This window comes from Setaria viridis, chromosome 9, assembly GCF_005286985.2.
Source record: "Setaria viridis chromosome 9, Setaria_viridis_v4.0, whole genome shotgun sequence".
NCBI lineage: Eukaryota > Viridiplantae > Streptophyta > Magnoliopsida > Poales > Poaceae > Setaria > Setaria viridis.
The window spans coordinates 55,597,611-55,605,883 of NC_048271.2; the positions used below are offsets into that span (position 1 = coordinate 55,597,611).

Genomic DNA, 8,273 nt, shown 5'->3' on the forward strand with positions numbered 1-8,273 from the left:
ATTAAAACGAAAACAAGATGAACCAAAATCACACCGACATGGAAAAAATGCTGCCATAGACCCTGTCACCATTTAAATATGAAGAAAAGAATATTTTTTAAAATGTCACATGCATGGTGCATGTATCACTTGAAAAGTCTGGTACCACAATAAACCCATCCATTCTAATGAAAGAAAGCTTCCACAAATATTTACAAAATGTCACATGTATGGTTCTTGTACCACTCAAATCCTGGTACCACAATGAAAATCAACCAATCAATGTTGCGATTATTTTCAAAAGTTTGAGAGATGAACACGTACAAACCTACCATCTTCATTGTACCGTTTTTGTTGTTCCTAGAGGGGGGAGGGAGGGAGGAGTAGGCTTGCCGTTTACTAAAAGGAGTGGCGGGCTGGTGGCGCAGCTTGGCCCATTCTTGTGGCCGCCTACTAAGTTCGCCGTCGACTCAATGTCGCACTGCATGCCGTATTGCACTTGTTGTTTTACCAGTCCAACAATGTACAGACAAAAATAGCAGCCCATAAGAAACAAAAAAAATGCAATTTTATGTTTTTCTAGGACATATTGCACATCAATGTTTTTCTATGGCATATTGCACATCAAAGTGTTCACCTACGTACTTGGCAAATCGAGTCAATCTTCCATCTTCTAATGATAATAAAAAGCTTCTTGGCAAATCAATAGAAAACTTGACCAGTAGAAGGTACCAGGTCTACAACATATGGTATAAATCATCATGTTAAAGAGAAATCTATACCATATAAATTCAAGATTTCTAGTCTTCTACATATCCGGTACCGCCAACGCCGCCACGGTACCTCGCTATTGACGGGTACCTTGCTGTCAAAATCAAACAATCAGCTACGTTGCGACCTCCTTGCCATGAGATTATCAAACAAACACGTATGAGAACATAAATTAAATCTATACTCATTTAGCATAGCACTTACACCTTACTCCTGATTAATACCAAGAAAGATAGCATGGCATCTCAAATCCAGCACATTATTGTTCCTTTCGTGCTAATATCTTCGATGCTTTCAGTATACTGTACCATTGTGGTATATCACTAATATCTAATTACTACACATAAGGTGCAATTAGATTTTTTGTTCTTAAATAATCCTAGATACATTGTATTAAAATTTCTTGTTACAGAAAGAAGCTCCAAGCAATCCACCAACAGTCCATAGACTAAGAAAGGCACTCCTTTCTCCAACTGCGATCTATACCACCGCATCACCTTGATCCTATCAATTGAGAGGCTCTAACTGAGCTCTTGAATGAACTCATTGCCAACGGCGACTTGAGCCTTGTACAGCTCCCATGCGACCGTGAAGCGCCCTGCGTCCTTGCCGGAGTCGTAGTAGCCCACCATGACCTGCAATAATCGACAAATTCAGAAGTTTTAGACAAGAGAAAATAAAGAAAATCCTCTTCTCCCAGGCTACCCATCTAATTGCATTTGAGGGCCTTTAACAAAAATGCAATTATAAGTTTTTCTTAGGTATAGTTCACGTCAAAGTGTTCACCTACGTATTCGGTCAGACCTAGCTCACATCAGTTGTACATATTGCTCGCTAAGCAGAATATTTGGTGCCTAGTTTATACATGCAATTTATGCAAAACTTGCTAGACCATGTACTATTCCATCCTATACCAATACAAAATTATTTCTCTCAATGACATATTTGAGAGGCCTACACTTTCAGAAAGATAGAATAAACACTGTACTTAGCTGATAGGATAAATACAAGTACTAAATCAGGAGAAAGTCATACGCAATTAATTTCCTTAGTGTCAGGTAATTCCCTCAAATCTTAGATGGATTACGCACTACTGAAGGCTAAACAAGTACTACATGACTGATATCTGGTGGAGCTCGTCTCTAACTCACGCCAAGCACCAGTGAGGCACACACACGCCAAGTAATAGAGTAGCAAAACGGAGAAAAAAAGGATGGAGTGAGGGATGCTCGTGGCTGTACCGAATGCTGCACTGCTGCTTGAGGGAGGATGTAGCGGACGCCGCTCAAATCTTGGCACTGGAGCGTGCGAGGCCACGCTCGTCGCTGCTCTCGGGCTTCACAATTGCCAGGACGCAGAAGATACAGACGAAGTGAGGCAAGGGAGGACGACGCGGAGGATTCCACATCCCACGAGGACACCGACACTCCTGTGGCCGGGTCAGGCTCCGCTGCTACGCTCAAGGAGCGGCTGAGGTGGCACCGAGCCGTCTCCTCATCACGTTGTACCGAGCCGGCGGCGTAGAGGACCACATCTGTGTGACCGAAGGCGGCGTTCGAGGAGAGAGATGAAGGGGGCCGTGGCAGCGGGACCTGATGGTGTCGAGCGCAGGTGCGATTCGGGGTCGATTCGCACGGATATGCATCGGCCGAGCACAGATCGGCATCCGGTCGGCGCCCTTCCCTCCGACGCAGGACACCACAAGCTAGAGGCGCGGGTCTCCAGCGCCGCACGGCCTGGATCCGGTGGTTGCCTGCCCGGATCTAGACTCACCACGCTGGAGATACGGCGAGTACCGATCTGCCGCTGCTCCGCTCCGCACTGTTCAAACGCCGGCGGGACCTTGGATGAACTCGTGGGACCTCATCCGATGCCGAGCACTAGGTGCACGGCCAGATCGAGATACGGCCGATCTATCAACTGCCGCTCGCCGCCTGGCTTGGATCCGGTCTGCCAACGCCGCGTCATCGCGTGCGGCTCGCCGCTTGCAGCACACCTCGGCCACCCACGCAGCCTGACGTTGTTGAGTTGTTGACGTCGCATAGCCCCGTCTCCGACGAAGCTCGATTGAGCCGGCGTGTCGGAGGTACCCGAGGTAGTAGATTGGTTGGTGGGAAATCGCTGGATCTGTAAGTCGAAGGTTAAAATGAGGATACAGGACACAGATTTATACAGATTCAGATCGCTGGAGTAGCGTAATACCCTACATCCTGTTTGTGAAGTTGTATATTGCACCCTGCGCTTGGAGCTCTGTCGATCTATGTACCCCCGCCCTCCTTTATGTACTCCAGGGGCGGGATAACTAGTCAGTTACAAAAAAAGTTCTAATAGGATTACATGGTATGAGTCTTAGGAGGATTACAGAGGAATCCTAGTAGGAGTCCGCCTTCTTCCTTCCCTGCGGGTACTGGGGATCTATCCCCGACAAGCCCCCGAGCACTTCATAGTCGAATGCAGCAGTCTTTGAGTATTTTTAAGATCCTCGCTGAGTAGTTTTGGTGCTATTCGAATACTTTGTTTGCCTAAATCTTCAAAGTTTCTCAAAACTGCCATGAGGCTATGGTATGCTCGAAGCCTCGATCATCTTGATATTGTATTCTTCATATATGGAGGGCGGCGAAAGTCGCACTCCATATGGAGTAGCCCCCGAGCTTTAGGTTGAATTGAACAATCAGCCTGAGGGTCAATAAAATCTTGAATCTTTTTCTTTCATCTTGAAAAAATTATCTGTTGGGTGTAGCTTATCAGCCCCCGCGCCTTGGATTGATTGAATAATCAATTCAAGGATTTTGAATCTTCACACAAGTCATCATCCGAGTAGTTTTGCGGTGTCCAGTCCCCGAGCTTATGCGCCAGGTGAGTTGAGGAGCCATGTCGAGTACTTATTAGCGCTTAGCCCATGAGCTTGGAAGCTAACTGAGCCATTGGAGATATTTCGAGTAGTAATTGGCGCTTAGCCCCCGAGCCTAGGAGCTAGCGGAGCCACTGGAAGTATTTCCGAGTAGTAATTGGCGCTTAACCCCCGAGTTTGGGAACTAACTGTGCCTTTAGAGGTACGCTTAGCGTCATGGAGCGTCATCGTCGAAGCTTGACCTGAAAGAAAAGATGCATACATTATGTAGCATATTTGTAGAATATTAAAACTACTAAAATTTGTTCAGTGATCAAAAACATTTTGCGTCATGCTCTTGTTTCAGCCATATCTCTCCGAGTAGTTAGCCTGTTATGTTTAGACTCTCGGTCTCTGTTTAGTCGTAGCCACTGTGTGGCGAGATCTTTGTCTCTTGTACGTGTACGGGCGCTGCCATTTGCACAACAGAGATCTTTGTCTCGTGTATGTGTGCTGGCACTTAGGCATGATAGGTGCTCCTGAGGCTTTCACGAATTAAGGCGTGCTCTGCTCAAGGAGATGAGTGACCTTAAGAGAAGATAAAAAATGAGTAGTCGTTGTTGCGACAAAAGAGACTACGCGATTGCGTGCAAGAGTTTGCCGCCCTCTGGCGAGTAGAGCGTGTGTTGGGCGCAAGAGTTTGCTGCCCTTCGGCTAATAGAGCGCGTGTTGCGCGCAAGAGTTTGCGGCCCTCCGGCAAGTAGTTGGCAAAGTGTAGCTCTGTAGGGAAATTCCCTTTGAGAGGCGTACACAAATAAGTAGTCGGTGTGTTGCCCCACATGCGGAAGACAAGCCAAAAAATAATTAGGAAAGTGACTTAGCTTGATTCGTGGACGATTGTCGATGAAGTCGTGGCGGTCGTCGATGAAGCCGCGATGATTGTTGATGAAGCCGACTAATAGGAGTCAACTCCGACTAGTTGTCGATGGTGTGAGGCCCGCTCCGACTAATTTTCTAGTCGAGATGAGTAGTCACCGGCGAGCGTCACGGTATAGTCAAAAGTAGTTGTCGGTGAATCGCCCATCGAAGTAATCGAGATTGTCGCTGGCGCGATGGTTGTTGGTCAAGCCGGCTAGTCGGAGTCGATTCCGACTAGTTATTGATGGTGCAAGGCTTGTCCTGACTAGTTTCTAGTCGAGACTAGTAGTCGAGGTAGTCGTCGGCGGGTCACCGAGCGCTCTCGTGAAGTTGAAGCAGTCGTTGACGAGGTAGTATGCGGCCAAATGTCGATGTTGCCGCGAAGCACTTGAAGTCTTCTTGTACTCCTTTGTGTGTGCATAGCAATTTCAGGCTGAATTTTTATCTTCTTCACGCACCACGGCAACATGTTTTCTCGGTCCTGACGATGCTCTGCTTTCAAACTTGAGTTCTAGTTTTGATCGGAAGGAACCAGCTTTGAGATCTCCTTTTGCCTTGGGAACAGCAACCAAACGACGATAGCCTGGCAGTCTGCTGATGGGTCTGCGAGGTGTAGTAGGCCAACTTCGCTTCGGACTCGAAGATGCCTTGCTTTGGTTTCGGACTCAATTACCGAACCCAATTCCTACTTGACGTGGCAGAAGATGCGTGTCGCCGAGTACTAAATCCACCGTGAATTGAGTGAAAATAGAGGAATAGCCCCCGATAATAGTCAAGGTTGTCGCTGGCGCGTCAGCTTGCCGATCGTAGGTGTTGTTGTGCGAGCTGTAATCTTGATCGGTGCGATTGTTGGCGTAGCCTTGTCGGATTCAACTTGGGCAGGGACTTGCGGCTTTCTGCGGATGGAATCGCCCGTGATCCAATTATTTTTCCAAGCTTCTTAACTATGCTTCGAATTGGAACTCGGCGTCTCGTTGTTTAAATTGATTTTAAAAATGAGATCCTTCAAGCTCGCCTGATGATTTCGACGATCACCCCTACCTGGCGCGCTAGATGTCGGTGCTTTATACCCGGCAACCTACCGAGGAGCTACCCGATGTAGTAGATTGATTGGTAGGGAATCACCGGATTTGGAACTCGAAGGTAAAAGTAAGGACACAAGACACATATTTATACAGATTCGGGCCGCTAGAGTAGCGTAATACCCTACGTTCTTGCGTCCTGCGCTTGGGTGTTGAGTAGCCTAGTTGTTGGCTATTGATGAGGATTCTGAGCTCTGCCGATCTAGGTACCCCTGCCCTCCTTTATATACTTCAGGGGACGGGATAACTAGTCGGTTACAGGAGAAGTTCTAGTAGGATTACCTGATATGAGTAAACGAGTCTTAGTAGTATTACATAGGAATTCGCTTTCTCACGGTTAGTGGATCCCAGACATGGTATGACGTCGGGTTGTGCGCGTCCCCCACCTCGCCGGCGGATCTGAGCGAGGATAGAGAGGGTGGGTGGAGGAAGGAGAGAGACGGGATGGGAAATGGCCTCTTATTATATTCTGTATAGCACATGAACGTGGACAGCAGGTTCCTCGTATAAAATACGTGATTGGACATGATGCCTGCTACTCGGATTCGGTTCCATATCTCGAGAGAAACAGCTCATGTACTTAAACGGCCTAGATAAAACCTATTGCAACACCCTAGAGTATATATAATCTTCATTCTGTCGTAACAAGACAAGCCCAAGGATCCTCGACCTGTCCATCTGATGTACATTGTACCCACTGGCTACTGTGCCGAGAGCTCTACAGTCCACGCAATGCAGCATTGAATGCTTTATACAGCCCTTGCACTGTATTGAGAAAGCCCTTTGCCTTCCTATACAGTTATACTGATGCACAGCAGGAACGAGAAGCTGTCTGTCGTCTCAGCTTCTCAAGCTGTACGTCCTGTCTCATCTGAAAACTTTTGTCCCCTTCACTCATCAGTCATTCACTCATGCTCATGCATAGAAGCTCCTGGTCTGCTGCAAGAGAAGAACTGCTACCGCTTTGCCCGTGATGCTGGATGCATTGTTGACCTCATCTAGTAAAGTGTCTCCCATCCATGTCCCCTGTTCAGACTACTGAAAGATTTTCGATGAGTTGGAAAATGTAGCACATGTCGGCCAAAGCTTGTGACAATCTCACATACCGCTGGAGGCTTGGACTTGTGAAGGAACATCGTCACGGAATATTAGGTTTCCCTTCAGACAGGAGTTAATTGTATGTCATGTGGTCAAGATGGATAAACAATGATCCCTCGTCTTAACTCCACACCTAAACCGCAGACAGCCAAGTTAGCATTCCATTCTCCTGCCTTGATCTGAACGATTATTCAAACAGAGCAGTACAGCCCTAGATAGATTAAGAAATGTGCAGATGCTCCATGGGAATCAGGAGGCACTTAAAACAAGATTGACCATTCCTCAATTTGTTTTCACACACTGGGTCGGTTGTTTATCTTTTGCTTTTTTTTCACCATGGCTGGCTAGGGCATCACCTGCCAAGACAGGACAAGCTAGGAACCCAACCTTGAGGCTGGATGGTTCACGTATATGCTGACTAAATGGTGCCTTTTGCTGGTGAATTGGTACGCGAATCCTGCAGTTTTGTCTATGCATGCCCAATAGAGCCTTTTGATAATTATTAGCGGACCACTGTCTCTGACTCGAACTTTTTATAGTTGGACAGGTTGCAACAGGACAATGGCATAGCGCCACACAACTGTTTTGTCAGTTAGGATTAATGATATGCACAGAAAGTATTTGCTCGTAAGATAGGTTTGCTTCCTTTTGGCTCTCATGCATGTCGCAGATGCGACGGGAAACCAATCAACACAAAAATAGGCATAGAAGAAAAGACAATGATGATTCTTAGAACCGCTGGTTCCACTCTGTGTGATCATCGTATAGTTTTTTTCCAAACAGGTTAGATGTTGTATGAAACTACCAGGACGACCCAATCAGTACGTCAATGGCAGACGGCTGATATAAACAAGTACCCGAGCCACAAGACCGATGGCTGCAGATTAATTTGCAGCAGCATAATAACAAGGGATTTGGTGGGCGATAAGTGAATATTAAGGGATGGATAGAGGATGAGAGATCCTCTGGTTAATCATGAAGCTTGAACGAACCTGCCCCAAGTGGCACAACTAGGTAGCATGTGAGATTGATTGATCCGTGTACAGCGAGAACTCTAAGGCTGTTTAGGAGATTTTGCCGCATCAATGCGTTGATGCAGTAGCAGAAGTATCATGTGGACGTTGAACTACTTCATCAAGTGCTACCATGCAACCACTAGCAACGTACTCCGTACTCCTCTAACAAATCTGAACAGATATAAACTGATAATGCATTCGAACGCATCAAAAGGACAAATTTTCTATTCAACTCTAGACTCTACAAATTAAATAGTTCTGAATCTGATTAGTTGTTGGGGGAACTAACCTGAGGACAAGGTCGATTAGGTATCCATCTGATGATGAGTTGTTTTCAGTTGTTAGAAAAAAGAAGACACCGGCCGAGACGTTGAACAGATGAGGAATCATAGGCCAAAACGTACGGCACCAAAGATTAGAGGATGCACGTCCACGGTTGGGATATTTTTTGACATTCATGCATGCATCTTGACAAACGGACAACAAGACATGGTTACGTTACGCAAATTGAAAGGGAAAACTGTGACCAGATGTAAGTAGACAGACAGCATCCATGATTCTCTAATCCTGTCTGTTTAT

At 46.4% G+C, this 8,273-nt stretch overlaps 1 long non-coding RNA gene across 1 annotated transcript; it reads right to left on the reverse strand.

Moving 5' to 3' along the window:
- Nucleotides 1-912: 912 nt before the first annotated feature.
- On the reverse strand, nt 913-2,977 carry LOC117835835 (uncharacterized). Its single transcript, XR_011897088.1, has 2 exons — nt 1,992-2,977; nt 913-1,385 (listed from the first exon to the last, which is right to left on the reverse strand). It is a non-coding gene; the product is annotated as an uncharacterized lncRNA (long non-coding RNA).
- Between the last annotated feature and the right edge of the window lie 5,296 nt (nt 2,978-8,273).